This window comes from Podarcis gaigeae (genome assembly GCF_964106915.1).
Source record: "Podarcis gaigeae genome assembly, chromosome: 15".
Classification (NCBI taxonomy): Eukaryota; Metazoa; Chordata; class Lepidosauria; order Squamata; family Lacertidae; genus Podarcis; species Podarcis gaigeae.
Window position 1 is genome coordinate 27432366 of NC_139692.1, and position 19005 is coordinate 27451370.

At 46.9% G+C, this 19005-nt stretch overlaps 1 long non-coding RNA gene across 1 annotated transcript; it reads right to left on the bottom strand.

Moving 5' to 3' along the window:
- Window positions 1-7024: 7024 nt before the first annotated feature.
- LOC310832768 lies at window positions 7025-15139 on the bottom strand. Its single transcript, XR_014558422.1, has 4 exons — window positions 15032-15139; window positions 13558-13604; window positions 11787-11922; window positions 7025-7512 (listed from the first exon to the last, which is right to left on the bottom strand). It is a non-coding gene; the product is annotated as an uncharacterized lncRNA (long non-coding RNA).
- Between the last annotated feature and the right edge of the window lie 3866 nt (window positions 15140-19005).

Below are 19005 nucleotides of genomic sequence, written 5' to 3' on the forward strand. Positions count from 1 at the left end.
CCTCGGACTCTTGGCTCCTAATTCCTGCCTTCTGGACCCCTGTTCCTGTTCCCACCCTGCCATCTTGTCCCCGGTCCCAACATCCCCTGCCGGGACTTCAATCACCCGTGAACTGGGCCGTGACACCATGACTCCAACACTCATTTCTGAATCTTGCTCTATGGCACAACAGGGTGTTGCAAGGGGACTCTGCCTTCCATCTCCCCAGCTTCTCAATGCTAAGTTGCTTTCTTCCATTGGTATTCCACTCTGCAACTTTGATGCCAAAGTGGGAGAAGGACCATAGTCCAACAATAGAGCATTTGCTTTGCAGGTTTAAAGCCCAGTGGCATCTCCGGGTAGGACTGGGAATATCCCTTGCCCCATGGAGCCACTGCCACTCAAGTGTGGTCAATACAGAACGAGGTGGGCCAACGACCTGACTCAGGAGAGAGCAACTTCCTACATTCCTATATGCATCCAGGACTTATCTCTATCATACAAGATGATAAATGTGCACACTTGGATTTTATGGCAGTTCCTCCACATTTGTTGAATGGGTCCAAGTGAAATAAAGAAGAAGTTGTCCTGTCATCTGGCTATCCTAGGAAAGGGAGTCATGGAAGAAGTCCATACTTTGAAGATGAAGACCTGAACTAGCAGCTGAAACTTTCAGGAGGTTGAGGAGTCACCATCATTGACCACCTCCTCATTTTCATTTTGCTGTTGTTAGTCTACTCCGGAGAAGAGATATTGGAGCCAGCTGTCAATTATCTAGACTGGGGTAAAGACCAGGATTCCCACTCCCACAGAACCGTATTTAATCCAGGTGGCTAAGTATAACAAGACCTGATATGTGACTGTTTTGTTGAAAAACCTCCAATGAAGGAGAATCCACCACCTTCTGAAGGAGTCTGTTCTACTGTTGAACAGCTATTACCATCAGAAAGTTATTCCTGATGTCAAAATCTCCTTTCTTGCCATTTAAATATATTGGTTCTGGTCCTACCCTCTGGAGCAGCAGAAAACAAGCTTCCTTCCATATGGCAGCACTTCAGATTTTTAAAGATGGCTCTCATATCTCCTCTCAGTCTTCTCTAGGCTCAACACACCCAGCTTCAGACCCTTTGTCATCTTGGTCAACCTCCCCTGCTCCCCTTCCAGTGTGTCAGTATCCTTCGTAAATTGTGGCACCCAGAACTGGACACAGTGCTCCAGATGTAATCTTACCAGGGCAGAATAGAGTGGTACTATTACTTCCTTTGATCTGGGCACTATGCTTCTGTGGACGTAGCCTAGAATTGCATTAGCCTTTTTTCTGTTGCATCATCCTGTTGAATCATGCTAACCTTGTGATTCTTCTGAGAATCATGCCAGCCTTGTGGTCTGATAATATGTGGGTGTCTGTGCTAAGCTGCTTTGTGCACAGCTCACTGTGGAAAGAAAGCATATTGATATATTCCATCACCCAATCGCCAGTACTGAAGTTAAGAGTCAACTGTCCATCTGGTCAAATTCTGTATGTGGAATTAAAGGGTGGCCTGTCATTTGTCCTTCACTTGCATGTGTGAAGCAAGCAATCTCTTCCCACCCTTTTTCCCATTCTCCAAAAGGAGAGGGGGAACTATGCCTCACTTTGCAGAGACTTCAAGAGGACATACCAGATCCCAAGCGGAATTCAAGCCATTTTCTTATTTCAAAGTTGTAATAAAAACTAGGTTGTGGGATATTGAACGCCAAGAACTAACAGTAGCAGCAGAGAAAACATGTTCCCCTCTTTATTTTCAACTTTCTTGGGCACATGAAACTAACCACAATTACCTTGAATTTCTGCATAACCCTCAAGAAAGACGGGCATTTTTGCTGGCCAGGTTTGCTGGCATTTTTGCTGGCCAGGTTTAATTCAAATCCATCAAACCTCCTTTGGGGAAGGTTCTCAGGCGGGGTGGAAGGAGAAAGAACTTGCCCATGTGAAGACCACCTGGTGGAAACCCTTACACATATGGTTCTTAATTGTAAACTATATGTTGATCTCAGTCAGCAATTTGTAGATCAACTCTCATCCCCAGATGGAAACCAGAGTTGGAGGTCATACATTTTCTATTACTGGGGAAAGATCAGGAGCTCACCAAGTTAGTGGCTAAATATCTCTATTTGGTATTTTTGTCATCGAAATACACTGCAGACGTCTGATCTCCCTGGGGACCTAGAGATGTAACGATAGACTGCTATGCCTCCTTTCTTTTAGCAAATGTTTTGTGCCACTGGGGAAGTGGTAATTCTGTATTGATTTGTTTTGGATGTTTGTATCTGATGCCAATAAAAGGTTTGTAATATAATGATGAGGGATGCAGGTGGCGCTGTGGGTTAAACCACAAAGCCTAGGGCTTGCTGATCAGAAGGTCTGTGGTTCGAATCCCCACAATGGGGTGAGCTCCCATTGCTCGGTCCCTGCTCCTGCCAACCTAGCAGTTCAAAAGTACAAAGTGCAAGTAGATAAATAGGTACCGCTCCGGCGGGAAGGTAAACGGTGTTTCTGTGCGCTGCTCTGGTTCACCAGAAGCAGCTTAGTCATGCCGGCCACATGACCTGGAAGCTGTACACCTGCTCCCTCGGCCAGTAAAGTGAGATGAGCGCCGCAACCCCGGAGTCATCAGCAACCAGACCTAACAGTCAGGGGTCCCTTTACCTTTAACATAATGATGTCTTCATTTCAGAGGTTGGATCTTGAGAGAACCCTGGCTAGATGTTAGCAGCATGTAGCCATTGTACGATCCCAGAGAAATGTTCACACACACACACACACACACACACACACACACACACACACACGCTTGCACTTTAATGCATGAGATATGTACATCTCAATGTGCTGTTCAATTACAAAGCCAATAACAGGATGGCTTTTATTTAAGAGCCAAACAGTAGCTGGTGTTTCGGAGGAGATACCAAGCTCAATGGACCGTTGGCCCGTTCCACTCTAGCAATTCCTATCTAACCCGTAGGAATCTGAGAAATTGGATTGGTAATGGGATCGGGAGCCTTTCACCTCCAGAACAACCAACTAAAAAAAATAAAAATAAAAAAACCTACCACCCAGCACATGTGAGCAAAGGAAAGTCATTACCAACTCAATCCCGGAAGCTGTACATGTGGGATGAGTTAGTGGGTCTGCAGCACAGAAGCTGGAGGTGAGGGTCAGGTTCGCAGAGGTCTATCAGAGTCAGGGACAGTGGGGGATGCCCAAGGCCAAGAGGCTCAGAGCATAACAAGCAAGAGGTGAATGATGGTAGAGAATGGGCCAACCCTCATACCAGATGAGAACAGCCTGGGCTGGAGCTAGGAATGGAGGATGAGTTTTCTCAGTTCATGGTTTATGATTGATGATGATGATGATGATATTTATAGCCACCCATCTGGCTGGATTTCCCAAGCCATTCTGGGCGGCTTCCAACAGGATATTAAAAACACAATAAAAGGTCAAACATTAAAAACTTCCCTAAACAGGGCTGCCGTCAGATGTCTTCAAAAAGTCCGGCAGTTGTTTATCTTTTTGACATCTGATGGGAGGGCATTCCACAGGGCGGGTGCCGCTACCAAGAAGGGCCTCTGCCTGGTTCCCTGTAACCTCACCTCTCACAGCGAGGGAACCGCCAGAAGGCCCTCAGTGCTGGACCTCAGTTTTAATGCCACCCTACCTAATTTGCACTACCCAACCTGAAAACACAAGCTGAAGTGCAGCTATCTCCTTAATGTAAAGTAAAGGGTAAAGGGATCCCTCACCATTAGATCCAGTCGTGACCAACTCTGGGGTTGTGGCGCTCCTCTCGCTTTATTGGCCGAGGGAGCCAGTGTACAGCTTCCGGGTCATGTGGCCAGCAGGACTAAGCCGCTTCTGGCGAACCAGAGCAGCGCACGGGAACGCCTTTTATGTACAAAGGTAATATATGTATTTGTTGCTCCGCCAGCTGGCCCCACCCACACTGCCATGTGGGCCCCAGAAAGTTGCCCTGAAGGAAATGCAGCCCTTTAACTGAAAAACACTCCCCACCCTGCCTTAGAACAGGGGATTTCAACGGCACCTGTTGGTATGTCTCAAGAAGGGTGCAAAGGGAGGCTTCAGCATCAGTGGTTAAGTGAGCGTACCTGAGCATCTCTTCTGATATACTTCACCCAATATGTGCATTGTCTGGAGAACGTTTATTGTTCCCCTGCACCCCACACTAATGTGCACGCCTCCTGTTACGGTACTTCACTCTGCCTCGCATTACCTACAATCTGTCGGGCTAATTTGCTCAACAGCTTTGTTCTCCCTTGGGAACAGAGGTTGTTGGTCACAGAAGATTGAGTAAGCTCCTGGTGAATCAACATTAATGAAAATCAACAACGCCTAATGAGTGTTTTTTTGTGTGGCAGCTTTCGTAAAGAAGACAGTAAACAAAAGTCAGACAACAACAGGGGTCGACCTTTCCACCCTCTCCTCCCTCCTGTCTCATCCTCTTCCTTTTAGGAAGGGAGGTTGTTGAAGGAACTTCAGGAGCTCATTCAGCAGCTGGACCAGCAGCTGGACCTGTGTAAGGTAGATTTATTTATTTATTTAGGGAAAAAATCGACTGTTTTGGAATTTCTGCCTTCATGGAGAAGAAGGATGTCATCGTCCCACCTCCACTGTTGGAGGCAGTATGCTTCTGAACAGAAGCTGCTGGAGATCCCAAGTGGGGAAAGTGCTGCTGCCCTCAGACCCTGTTGGTGGGCTTCCCACCAGTCAATCTGAGACAAGTGTGCTGGTCAAATGTGCTTCCGTTCAGTTGGAAAAGGTTCAGAAAAGGGCAACAGAAATGATCAAGGGGGTGGAGTGATTCCCCTATGAGGAAAGGCTGGAGCATTTGGGACTTTTAGAGAATAGGCAAGTGAGAGGAGACATGATAGATGGTTTATAAAAGTATGGCTGGCATGGAGAAAGTGGATAGAGAAATGCTTTTCTTCCACTCTTCAGAACACTAGAACTCATGGACTTGCAATGAAGCTGAACGCTGGAGGGTTCAGGACAGAGAAAAGAAAGTTCTTCATGTAGTTAGAAGAGGGTTTCCCAAACTTGGGTCTTCAGCTGTTGTTGGACTACAACTCCCATCATCCCTAGCTAGCAGGACCAGTGGTCAGGGATGATGGGAATTGTAGTCCAAAAGCAGCTGGAGACCCAAGTTTGGGAAACCCTGAGTTAGACTACTCAGAGTTCCCATGTGTGATGGCCTGGGAATCCTATTTCAAGGCTAAACCGGAGGAATCCCAGTCTGCACAGGAGTCCCCGCCTCCAGGGCCGGCTGAACTAAGGCAGGGCCTTGTTTCTGAAGCGGCTGCACCTGTGCCGGATCCTCAGGAGCAGACACCAGGTGAATCCACTCTGGCTCTGGAGGTGGTTGAGGACACAGTGCCTGCAGGTGCGCCTCTCCCAGCCCTGTCAGGGGAAGGTGAGTCTCCCCCTGGCTCCAGTAACCCTCCAGCCTCTCCTGAGCTGCAGAGGCTCAGGGCAGAGAGGCGAAGGGAACTGGTTTCTCCCAGGAGGAGTGCTCGCCTTAAGGCCAAGAGAGGCGGGTCTCCTGGGGGCCGGGACTGCCCCTGGCCTCAGAGAAGATAAAAGCCAGTCAGCCCGGTCCCAGGTTGTGGGAGCAATGTCGTTGAAGAGCTGTTTCGGCCAGCACCCAGTCCTGTTCCTCCAGAGTTCCTGTCCTTGCCCGGCTCCACGGTAACCTCCCCCCGGGACCAGCACACCATGGGAGGCAGGTATGGCCGCCAACTTGGTTGGCTTTAGAAGAGGATTAGCCAAATTCAGGGGTGAGGCTCTCCAGGGCTACTAGACATGATGCTCTTCTGCCTCCATAGTAGGCAGTAACTTGAGCACAACAGCAACTGGCATTCAGAGACATATGGCTTCTGACAGTGGAAGTAGACCATAGCCATCATGGCTAGTACGGATGCCAGAGAATTCCAACTGAAAATGGAAACTGGAGTAGAAATTGCCAGTATCTGCATATTCATCCTGTGTCCAGAATGCACTTACACAAATTGCACTTATCATAGAGTTGGAAGGGACTCTGAGGATCATCTAGACCAATCCCCTGCAGTGCAGGAATCTGCTGCTGTCCCTTACGGGAATTGAACCTGCAGCCTTGGTGTTCTCAACACCACGCTCTAACCAACTGAGGAAGTGATCCAGTGAATCCAATCACTGTTCTTGCTGCTTTCAGTCCACAAATAGGAAATGGGTTGTTCCCACACCCTGTTTGAATAGCATTTCCTGTGCTCTGAAATGAATGGCATGGAATTGGCATAATGTCAATATCATTTACATAATTCATTGCCTATATTGCATAAGCTAAATAAGCTGAGTAATTTTTGCAGCCATAGGTTTTGATGAAAGATGAAATGTTGCAGAATGGAAACAGTGCTGCCTGCAATGAATACAGGATGGAATGGAAACTGGTGCCTTCGTCCATCCCTGATGGCTGGGAACCATTGATAGCCTTGTCTTCCACAATTTTCTCTGATCCTTTTTAAAAGCCATCCAAGTTGGGGGCCATGAAAACCGGCCACTACTATCTTCTTGTACATTTTCTTCTTCTTCTGGCTCAAATAAGCATGTTCTCCCTGGGCTAATATTACATGGAGATGACTCCTCCAGAAGCCTCTGATTTTGTGCAAGGTGCCCCTTGGCCCCCTCTGATCTTGCCACCCACTGTAGTACTCACATGGGATCCCTTTTTATGGATATCACTCATTCCAGGGACGGTAAAGGCTCTTGGATCTTTAGCTGCAGAAATGAAATATTCATACCTTGCCTTGTTCCCATACAAGCAAAGAAAAAACTAGATAAAGATTAATTCAGGGTGAAATAAACAGGATCCTTCTTTTATTCTCCACCCCCGCCCCCCACCACTGCCGCCCTTTTCCTCCTTAAATGACTTGAATATATTGAAAGGATGGGTTTTCTACACAGGAAGGATGTATATAACTGTTGATGGAGTTCCTGCCTCTCCCCTACCCTCAATATTGCCACCCTTTGCTCTCAATCCATTAGACTATCTCGTCTCCTTAATGCTACTGCCATGCTGCCTTTTCAGAGGCCTGAAATATACACTATTGTGTTTTGCCTTTAGTTTTTTTGTGTGTGCAGAAAATTCCTTTCATGTGCCTCCTTCTGTAACACTCTTTTCTTCTTTGCAGTCAAGTGCACGGATGTTTGCTGCCAGGAGACTATTGCCGCTATTGTGCGAGGTGTATTATAACAGCCTCTCTTTTCTCCCTCCCCCTTATTGTTCCGCATTATCTGTGAGATGTTGTGATGGCTGGCTGGCATAACGGGCTTTTCTCTTCCCCCTCTTGCAGATTCGACCGGCCTGTCTATAATTCTGCCCTCTTACTCTTCAAGGGAAACAAGGGGCAAGATGACATCCACATTTCTGCCATCCAGAGAAACAAGGAAAGAGTCGCAATTGCCTGTTCTTGCCTTCTCGGATGTAAGCATGTCAGGGAATTCTGGCGAAAACAGAAACGGGAGCAGAAATTGCTGGTGTTTGGTTATACCTCCCGTATCCAGAACAGAAATCAATCCAGCGAATCAATCCCTGTTGTCACTTCCAGTCTGCAATTGATATGTAATTGATTATGTTACCCCACCCCCACCCAACTTGATTTGTGTTTCCTTTGCACTGAAATGAATGGAGTGGACTAACTTAATGACACCATACTTTGTGCAATTTACATAATTACCGGTAACTATGTAGGGTGGTGTTCAGCTCAGCCTTACTCAGCACAGACCCATTGAAATGAATGAACATGACTAAGTTAGGTCCATTAATTTTAACAGGCCTACCCCGAGTAAAATGTAGTTGAATATGATCCATAAATTACTTAAGTTGCGTAATTTTGGCACGGGGCAAAGTGAGACAAAGAGGAAAGTGTGGGAGATGAACTGCAGTGGAGTGAAAACAGCGCTGCACACAGCAGATACAGGATGAAATGGCGAAAGGGGCCTTATCACATCCCTACTAAGTCTCATGGTGTTCAATGGGGTTTATTCCCAGGTAAGTGTGCATGGGACATCAGCCTTAGGCATCACATATTTGGATGGGAAGATTTAGGGCATTTAATTCAGCCTTTTTCAGCCTTGGGTCCCTAGATATTGTTGGACCATCATTCCAGACCATAGGCTAAGTTGCTTGGGGGTAATGGGAGCCAAAGTCCATCAACAACTTGGGGCCCACGGTAGAGAAGAACTGTGATCTAGTCTAAGCAAGAAATCCATAAGTAGAACATCACCAGCAAACTTGAAGAGCACAAGTGGGCACATCCCATAATATATTCTGTTTGATCTGAAGTTGCTGCCATATCAATTTTGTACTGGTGAAATGCTTGCTATTTGCAGATGCTCATGTATTTTTAAATTCTATTCCCTTAGTATAGGGATTAACAGCAGAGCAAGAAAAATGGATTTTGAGAGACCTTGTGGTCACTAAGAGACTTAAACTTCAAGCCTGGAGGGATAAACACCACCGCCTATCACATAATGGCCTTGAGACCTGACTGCCCTGCCTACATTTGAACCTATTTCTTATAGATACCAATTTCATGTGGATTCCTATTGGAGGGTTAAGGTGGTTATTTCTTTCTTTAATACATTTTTTAAAAATATATAATTATGGCCGCTCAGTTGGAAGAGCATGAGGCTCTTAATCTCATGGACATGGGTTTGAGCCCCACATTGGCAAAAGATTCCTGCATTGCAGGGGGTTGGACTAGATGACCCTCGTGGTCCCTTCCAACTCTACATTTCTATGATTCTATTATTATTATTATTTTCCCTTTTGTTCCACCTTCATTAATTTTTTTAACAAATTAACTAGACCACCAGTAAAGAAAACTCTGCCACTTCTCTGGATAATCACCTGTCATCTTGTTTTATGGATCTTCTGGTGTTCATGCAAAACCCTCTTGCTGCTTAAGCCTGTTATATCTAGTCTTGCCTTGTGGAACCAAGCACAGAACCAATCTGACTATCACTGACCATCTCCTGACTTAAACCCAGAGCTGGGCTGAACCAGGAACCATTGGATTGGTAACTGTGATGCGTCTGTGTCCACTTTTAATATTCTCTAGGACTTGCTCCAAATCAGCTGGCAAAGGAGCGGGGTCAGTCTGAAGCTGTTCCTAAGGAGTCCTTGGAAGACAGCCACCACCTTCTGGGGTTATCTCTGTAGCATGGATGTGGAAGCTGCAGCCTTCTAGAGATTGTTGGACTTCAGCTTCCATCTGTGCCAGCAAACATAGGGTGATGGAAGCAAGGGTTCAACACTATTTGGATGGCCACCATTTCTTCAACCCTGCTCTGCAGGCTAAGGAAGTAGACTCTCTCTTGCCCATTAGGCCAGAGCACAAGCATCAAAACAAGATGAGTATAGTCAACCCTAAAAGGTAAGACCGTTCAAAAGGGAGGTTTGCATGGCCTCATGAATTGTCAGCTACAGGTCTAGTGCAACAGGCTTAAGAACTGTGCAGCCAAGCTGGTCAGAGGCTGGCTGAGTTTGCTGCAGGGATCTTTCCCTTTGTGGGGTGGGGGTGGGGGGCTACTTCTGGAAGAGTCTTCTTCTCTATTTTGCCTTCCATTCCACAAACTGTAAGCCCATTCTGGTCCATAAAGAACCAGAGTTCTGGATTTGAACTCAAATTATGGCAGAATAAATGGGAATTGCAATTCAATGTCACTGAGTGGAGTGTTGCTGTTTTAGAATTCAGTGCTGCTGTTCTAAACCATTTCATTCTATCCCATTTCCGTCTTCTGTTTTTTGTTTTGTTTTTTTCACATGGGGGCAAAACAATAAGGCAGCATTCTACATCAACTGAGAACACTCAGTCGCACTCAGTTTATGGTGTCTGTCTCCGCCCCCGCCCCCCAAAGGATAATTTATACATTTGCAATTCTTGGAGTTATCACTAGCTTCCCAAAGCCTCTCATGCAAAGGTGGTGACACTTGGGCTGCATAAGCAATGGCACTCACACCCTGAGTATCAGAAATAGTGCGGGTGATTTGTGCCTTTTATTTGTAATTCTAATTGTTCTTGTTTGCCAAGGGCAGTGCCTTTTCACTGGAACTGGTCCAAGGGAAATCTCTGTCTCTGTTATGTGTGAATTGCTATACTTATTTTGGCATCCTGAGTATATAGACATGCGAAGATGCATATCATTCGCATGAGCTGCTACAGTTGTCTTTTTGAGATCTAATTCTTCCCCAGGCTCCCTTAGAAGGATGTCGCTGTGTCTGCATCTTGCCTGTAAAGCACATGCACGTAAACACATACACACTAAGGTGCCATGTGAATTTGCACAACCTGCTGCAAGATGTGACTGTGAAGCTCATTTTCAACAGGTAGGAAACGATGTTTTGTCCAGCCTATGCTTAGCTGAAAGAGCACCAGCTTGCTCCACCTTTTAGAATAGTGCAGGGTGGCTTATTGAGGAATGCATGAATGCAGCAAACAGCAGAAAGAGGAGAGCCTTCAGCAATCTGTGGGAGTTCAAGTAATGATCCTTGATATGAGAATAGAAAAGGGACATGCTTGTAAACAACTTTAATCTGCCAGACGTTGGAGGCTATGTACTTTGGACTAGAGAGTGCAGGGAGAGGAAGAAACATTAAGGAGAAAAGATCCATCTGTGGGGGGGGGGGGTTGTAGCCAATGCTAATTCTTCCCGCTGAAGTTAATGGACATAGAATCATAGCTTTAGATTTTACTTAGAGTCTTTCTACACGTAGCATTCATAGTGGTGTTGTCGCTGTTCGATCCAACATTTTTGACCGTGACTTTGTAGATGATTGCCCACGCCTTTGAACACATGTCACACTTATTAGAGATGGGATTTTCCTTTCCATGTGAAAATGGGAGGTTGCCACCAAATTGAAGAAAAGGACCCGTGTCTGTTTTCACACCCTTGGTGTACCCTTGACTTCCTCTAGCCAGTGAATGTCAAGAGTTATGGATAGCCCTTTCATCGCTTAAATCTTTTTTAAAAAAAATAACTCCTAGTTATATCTTGTTGGAATATAGTTTAGATTCATACAATTGTAGAGTTGGAAGAGATCCCAAGGAACCAACCCCCTGCGAGGCAGGAATCCCAGCTAAAGCATCCCTGACACATGGCCACCCAACCTCTGTTTAAAAACCTCTGTTGAAGGAGAGTCCACCACCTCCCAAGGGAATCCATTCCAATAGAACAGCTCTTGCTGTCAGAAGGTTCCCCCCCCCCCTAATGTTTAGTTGGGACCTCCTTTCTTCTCATTTGAATCCATTGGTTAGGGTTCCACCCTCTGGAGCAGCAGAAAACAAGCTGCCTCCATCTTCTATGAAACAGCACTTAAGATATTTAGATATCTGAATAGGAACTACATATCTATCCAGAGTTGCCTGGGAAGAAGGATTTGCTGTTCAGCCACTCTGCAAACTGTTGCTCTATGGGTCTCCTAACTTGGCATCCTTAACAAACCACATCTCCCAGGATTCTCTCAGGGAACTCATGACTGGTTAAAGTGGCATGATGCTGCTTTAAATGTATAGCACAGATGGGTACTTAGTCAGGGATGGGAGAACATGTGGCCTTCCAGGCATTCTTAGGCTACAACTCCCATCATTGCTGGCCATTGGCCACGCTTGCTGGGGGCTGGGGCTGATGGGTGTTGGAGTCCAATAATATTGGGGGGCGGCACAGGTTTCCCCATCCCTGATCTAAATTGTAATTATTATTTTTAAAAACAAACCAGTGGAGGAGCTTTCCTTAACAACAACTCTGTTTCCAGTCATATGAAGAAACCTTCAAACAAACTGGCTAGGCAGGATTGGTTGTCAGCCCTACCAGTTTTCTTCTGTGACACATGGACTGAACAAAAGTGCCCCCTGGAGAAAGTCCAAAGGAAGTTATTTAGATCCCCAAAATGGGTTAATAGCGCAGACCTTGAGGTGAGGAGGCTAGCTAAAACTGCTTGCCTGTGCACGCCTTTGAACTGATTAGACAGCCCAATAGAAAGCAAACTTGCCACCTCTTGATACAGTGTCAGACTAAAGTCAACCCATTTCTTGACTCCAGAAATGAATCCTTCTGTCCGAGGGCACAGGATTTATTGCTACATGAGACCTGACATCCCTTGACCCTGCCTGAGCAGGCCATGGACAAGTGGTAATAATTATTAACCCCCCCCCCCACTAAAAAAAGTACTATAGATTGGAGACACAGCAGTAGCTTAACAGATGAAGAATTTATTTCAGTTCATGAGTGTTGTTTTGTTAGTGTGCATGACATTTAACAGTTTCATGGACAAAAGAAAAGGATGGTCTCTGCCCACATAGAGCTAACAAATTGCAATTGTTGAGAGGTCCAAGGGAGGCTGTTGGCTACGCTGGCCTCAAGGGAACAATTTTAATTGACCACAGTTTACTGTTTAGATGTAACACTAAACCATGGTTAATCAAAACTGGAGGTTAAAGTATCCTATCATATAGCTGCTGTAGGATGCAGCAGCATATTAGGATCCCTTCAGAGAAATAAGTCTACTCAAGTTTACAGAGGAGACTTGGTGAGTCTCTTACACCTTTGTTAAAGGAGGTCTGAGTCTCTTCTCATCACACAGCTTCCTGCAAGGCTCAATGGTACAGTTTTAACTACTGTAATTGATTTTACATATCCATTTCTCTCCACCCAAGGCCTTTCCACTGTCCAGGGCTCTGCTGTTACTTCCCAGACTATCCTCTGTTTCTAGCCCCCTCTACACAGGGATGTGACATTGGGAGATGCAGAGATGCTTGGAGGCAGCAGTGCTATGAACACCAGTTGCTGGAAACCACAGGAGGGGGAAAGCACTCTTGTCCTCAGATCCTGCTTGCAGGTTTCCCACAGTTGGCCACTGTGAGAACAGGATGCTGGACCAGATGGGTCTATGGCCAGAACCAGCAAGGTTCTTCTTAGGTTCTTAAGCATTTGAGCAAATGCAGTTATGTGAATTGAGTCCTGGCTAGGGGCGTGTTAAAAGGCATGTGTGCATTGAGCTGGCTCCAGGTTTGATGCCCTTTGATGTGCCCAGAGATGGGCAAATCCATCATTTTTGGTTCATCTCAGCTCGTTATTTTTTCCCATTCTTAATCTCAGTTATCTACATTGCCAGAACAGATTGAGATAAAAAAAGGGCATATTGAAAATTCATCAGCATCTAATCTTGGTCATTAATTTCAGTGGGTATACTCTGAGTGTAACTGAGCTGAATGGCATCCTAAAGTACTTTGGGGATCTTGAAGCCTTTGACTTAAAACCTCAACTTATCATTAATGAAGGTCGGGGGGGACCTGTGGCCCTCCAAATGTTGCTGGACTACAACTCCAATCATCAGTGACCATAGGCTGTGCTGGCTAGGGCTGATGGAAATTGGAGTCCATCAAACTATGGAGGGCCACCAGTTCCACACCTCTGATTTAGGCAATCATTCCTGTAGGTAGGTAAACAGCAGTAGTAACAAATCTTGTGGATGTCCCCCCCCCCACCTGAGACACCTGAAATCACTTCTGCAGTATGCTCCCTAGGAGTGTTTCTGAAACAAAACAAAACAAAATTTCCAAAATCCTTTCCTTTTTTATTATTTTCATTTGTTATTTGGGGCTCCTTTTCCCTTCCCTCTTTGACTAATTACACTTTGTTAGTTGTTATAGCAACTATGGATTGCTCAAGGCATCCAACTCTAGCGATTGGGCTGCAGACGGAGATGTCGGGAGAATACAAATGGGCTTTCTTGGGTTATTTAAATCTCTTCCTGCCTCTCCTCGCCGCTGCCACCCCCTGCACCATCAAACCCCCCAAGAGCCATGCAGGTGGGTTATTGATGCCCTTGCTCTTATCTCAGCCAGGACCAAACAAGGAATCTTCTACCTGAGGCTGTCACAAACCTTTTCCTTCCAGCCCGAGGTGCTGTGTGGCATTAGGGGATCTGCTGCAGTTCTCAGCGACCTGACAAGCCCCCAGAAAGATGACTCTTGTGAGTGACAAGCCAGTAATGGCCGGAGCCTATTATTAAAGCTGCATCTTCCTGGCTGGCATTTAGCATACGCTGAGTATACATCATAGATAGATAAAGAGTCACTCTAGCTCTGGCACCGTTGCATTGTAACCTCAGCCTATCAACTGATATCGGACAACATTTAATGTCATTGTTCAATACCGGACAGTCCGAGGAATCAATGCTTCTGAATACTAGTTGCTGGAAGCCACTGCGGAAGGGGAGAGCTGCTCTTGTGCTCAGATCTTGGGCTTCCCATTAGGGCATCTGGTTGACCACTGTGAGAACAGGATGCTGGACTAGATGGGCCATTGGTCTGATCCAGCCCAGGCTCTTCTGGTGTTCTTGGGAACAGACAGACATGGACTGCTACAGGTCAGGCCCAGACTGATCTGCAACTGTCTGGGTTCAAGGCGTCAGGCAGGAAGGAAAGAAAGACGGACACTGAGCAGGAAAACCCTGCAGAATGGCTGAGACCTGGCATTTGGGTCTTCCCAGGAGATGGTAGGAGGAGCCTGTTGTCTGCAATGGACTGGCTGGATGAAAAGGAGTGGTGGGAGGCACCAACTGGGAAACCCCCAAGGGAAGAAGGCTCAGAGCCAGGGGATTGGTGGTGGGATGACTATGAGTTGTCAGAGGAAGGAGAGGGAGCAGACTGGGAGGAGGTGGCGTCAGAAGCTGAAGAGGCACCAGGGTTTAGTGAGCAGGGAAGCATGTGGCAGAGAGCAGTTCAGACTCAGAGGCAGGAGAGGAGAGAGGCCAGGAGACAGAGATGAGGCAGACTGCTGAAGAAGCCAGGGAGTCTCCCTCTCCTGCTGTGACCAGCTCCCCTCCCACTGGTCTCCCAGAACCCATAGATAAATGAAGAGGGTGGAGCAACGAGACTAGACAAAGGAGCCTGAGATTGATTGGAAAGTCTTATGGGAAGGCAGTCATTGCAACTGCCTCATTGGGGCAATACCTACCGGGAAGAGTTGCTGTGATTACCAGGCCTGCGCTGTTGTGATTTCTTTGCATACAGAATTAACTTCACTGAGACTGGTATTTATATTGCTAATCTACATACTCCTGACTCTGGCTCCTGACAGCTGAGCAGAGGAGCCAACTTGCTTCAGAAATTGAGGGGTCCCGGCATCACTTGTGGCATCACACTTACAACGTTGCATTGTCAGGAGGAGGCCAAGCGCGAAGCTGAGCTTGGCACGGCTTCAATGGCTGGTGGCTCCTCCTCTCTCAGCTCAGCCTCCTTCCACAGCAGCAGGAGGAGGAGGAGCTCAGCCTCCTTCACCCCATCCACATTGGAGGGGGGCTGGTCCCCTCTGAAAGGATACTGGGGGAGGCCAAAACAGCTCAGCCCCCATGGGCTGGTGCCCCTGCAGCTGAGCATGCTGAAGGAACTGGAGGTCCCGGAAACTGAATGGGACCTGCTCCCAGAATCAATTTTCTAAATTATCCTCTTTAACCTAGAATTCAGGATGAGCAGGACTCGGGTGGCCACTTTATGTGCCACCAAAGCAGAGGAAATGCATCACCAAGAAAAGAGGGCAGAGATTTGCATTGAATTTGCACCTGCTAATTTAAATGCACAGGTGCCAAATTAAACCAAATTGCCACAATTTATGAACAGGACTCCAAACACATCTCAGCATAGTGGCGGAGACTGTAGCCAGGCGACCTGCGTGCCTCCTCAGTCTACTCTCCAGCTGCCGTTAACTGTGGATACGCAACTTCAAGATCCTTTTCTTATTTTGGTTCTTTATGTTTCATCATCTAGACAGCAGTTCAAACAGAGGATTCCTTCTAAGACTAAGCAGAAAGCAGGACAGATGAAAGCAGAGAAACAACATCGTCAGGGAAGAACCCTCTCTTCCCTTGCAAAGCCAGGGATGCGTCCTTCAGTCTTGAGTTCCCAGATGTGATTAGACTACAACTCCCTTCCACTTCCATTGATTAAGTCAGTTGGGCATTGCAGTCCGACATCCGTGGAGCCACTGTCGCAGGGCATTGCTCAGGAGCCCAAAAGGCAGAGCTCCGTTCAGTTGGGTGGCTTCCTCGTGAGTAGTACGGGGTCTGCTTCCGATCTCTCCCGAGACACCCCAGTGCAGCGCTTGAACGGCGCTTGAAGCCATGCAAACGGAGCCTCGTGTTCGCTAGGTCTCGTCCCTCCTCAGGAAAATAGAGTCCTCCATCTCTCGGAGGTTGTTGCGGCTTGATCTGTAACACCTCTAGGCAAGCCTGCAGCTTTGTTATAAATGTGCAGAGGCAGCGAAATTTCCCAGGGGAAGGCTTTCTCGCTGCGCGCAAGGGCGTTTTCGCCATCATTAGCTGTCTAATTGCATGCCACGCCGCACAGAGCTATTTAGATGTGTGACTGGCGATGATTTATTGATTACCGCTCCTTTTGTAAAGCTTTGTTTTCCCATTTCTGACAAATCCGGCGACTGGTAGTGGAGTTTGATTCCTCCCCCCCCCCCCCCAATTTTTTTTTAATGAAAAATTGCTTTGAACGCTTGTTTGATATTTCCTGTGCATTAATTTTTTAATGGAGCTCAAACACACAAAGCAAAGAACCACCCACGCACCTTACAGGAACAAAACACACGCACGGGGGGGGGGGTGACAGAGCGACGTGGAAGGACGTGACTTTATCAGTTCCCCCTGACCCACTCTCCGTCGTAAGGCACGGAGCTGGGACAGAGGCGGGACTAATTCCAATGCCAATCATGGCAAGCGCTCCAGCTCCTCCTATCTGCCTATTTCATGGTACCAGTCCCTGGCAAATCGGGGGCAGAGAACTTCAGGTCAGAGGCAGATTTAGGGAAGAGCGAGCCTCAGGGGTGTCGCAGGGGACACCGCAACTATATAAAATGAAGCAAGAGAAGCAGAGGGCCACCAAAACTGGCATTGCAGAGGGCCACCCAAACTGGCATTGCACCCCAAGGTTCAGGGGCCAAATGTGGCCCTGTGTACCTCTCTGCCTGGCCCCCGGGACTCTCCCAAGGCCACACTCCCTCCTGAGCAACACCCCTCACCTACCTTGTTTTTCTCTCTCTTTGAGTGTTTTGTCCCGGATCTGCTCTTGAGCTCTGACAGTGCATCTTGCTTGCTTGCTTGGATGGGGGATATAGAGAAGGGCATGTGTAGAGGTAGCTCCGTAAGTAAAGCTTTCAACTCTTAATCTCAGAGTCGTGGGTTCAAGCCTATGGCTGGGCAAAAAGATTCCTGCATTGCAGGGGGTTGGACTAGATGACCCTCATGGCCCCTTCGAACGCCACAATTCTATGATTTTATCATTATTAACCCTGTGTTTTATCATTTTGCAATCCTCACCTCAAATATACTTGGAGTCAAGAGTGGATTTCATGCTCTTTATTCAGCTCATAGTGGTGAGGAGCAATGGAAGTTCCCCCACAATATCTGCTTTATATACATTATTTACACAGTGGGTTGCACGTGATTGGCTAATTCGGGGATTCTCCTGTAGGCCAATCAGGTTGTGGATTCACTTCCACCTGGAGCTGGATTGGGTGGCTCCTGCAGACCAATCATACTACTGCATTGTTCTGGGACCAATCCAGGACTGCTGCATTCTGAATCCTATTGTTCTAAGACCAATCAGACTGCTGCATTCTGAATCCTATTGTTCTAGGACCAATCACACTGCTGCATTTTGGATCCTATTCAACTCAATACATAACACTGCCCTTTCCGGTTAGAACAGGAGAAGGTCTTTTTCTTCCAGCCTGGTGGGGCTGCCTTTCCTGCTGGGCAAACGTTCATGGGGAGGGGGGAACATAGCATTAATGGGCAGAGGCAGAGGCAAAAAGGGGCACTGCGACAAATGTGAATGTTACCTTTTGCACAGCAGTATCTTCACACTCAAAATATTCATCTCTATCCAGGGTTTTGTAAATATTTGAGGAGGGTGCAAGGCAAGGCTGGGGAGCAGTGTGATCCTGATCCAGGAGGGCGAGTGGCTTGAGAGAGTCCCAGATGCCAGAGACATCTACCCTCTGGTAGTTTTCCAGGAAGTGGCATTCAGAAACATTGCTGCCTCCAACTGTGGAGACAGAGCAGAGCAGAGCTGGCTAGTAGCCATTGATAGCTCTCTCCTCCTCCATGAATTTGCCTAATCCTTTTTTAAAAAGCCATCTTAGTCGGTGGCCAACACTACTTCCTGTGGTTGGGAGTTCCATAGTTCAACTCTGTGTTTCAATATCCATTCTGAATCTTCCAACATTCGGCTTCATTGGATGCCCACGAGTTCTAGTGTTACTTTTCCTGCACAGTTTCTCCATGCCATACATAAACTTCTACCATATCACACCTCTTTGGGTTTGAATCTGGGACCTTTTTGTGTCCAACGCATGTGCTTTACCAATGATTCATTAAATATCCCCACTGACCAGACTGGAAAAATGCAAGTGGGGGGGAAGATAAGATAATGCCCCCTTCTGGTGGGAGGGAGTTCCATAGTTTAGTTTAGTTCTGCTCTGTGTGAAGAAGTCCTTTCTTTCATTTCTCCTGAATCTTCCCACATTCAGCCCACAAATTCTAGTGTTAGAAGAAAGCAGTGCTTTTTTTCGGGGGGGGGGGATGCAGAGGGGCACATACCCCTAAATATGAGAGGGAGAAAAACTTTTCTCTATTTGCTATATCCAAGCCATGTGTTTATAAATTTCTATCGTGTTGCCTCTTTCGTGCCTTTTCTCTAAATTAAAAAAGCCCCAAATGCTGCAATCCTCCTTCCTGGGAGGCTCACTCACTCTATCCCCTTGACCATCTTGGTTTCCCTTTCCTGACTCTTTTCCAACTCTACAATATCCTTTTTGAGGTCAGGCAACCGAATCTGGTGCACAGCTCTGCTGCACACGCTCCTTGAGTGTTTTTTGCCTGGCTGGAATGTGTCCTTGAACTCCCACAATGCCTCTTGCCTTCC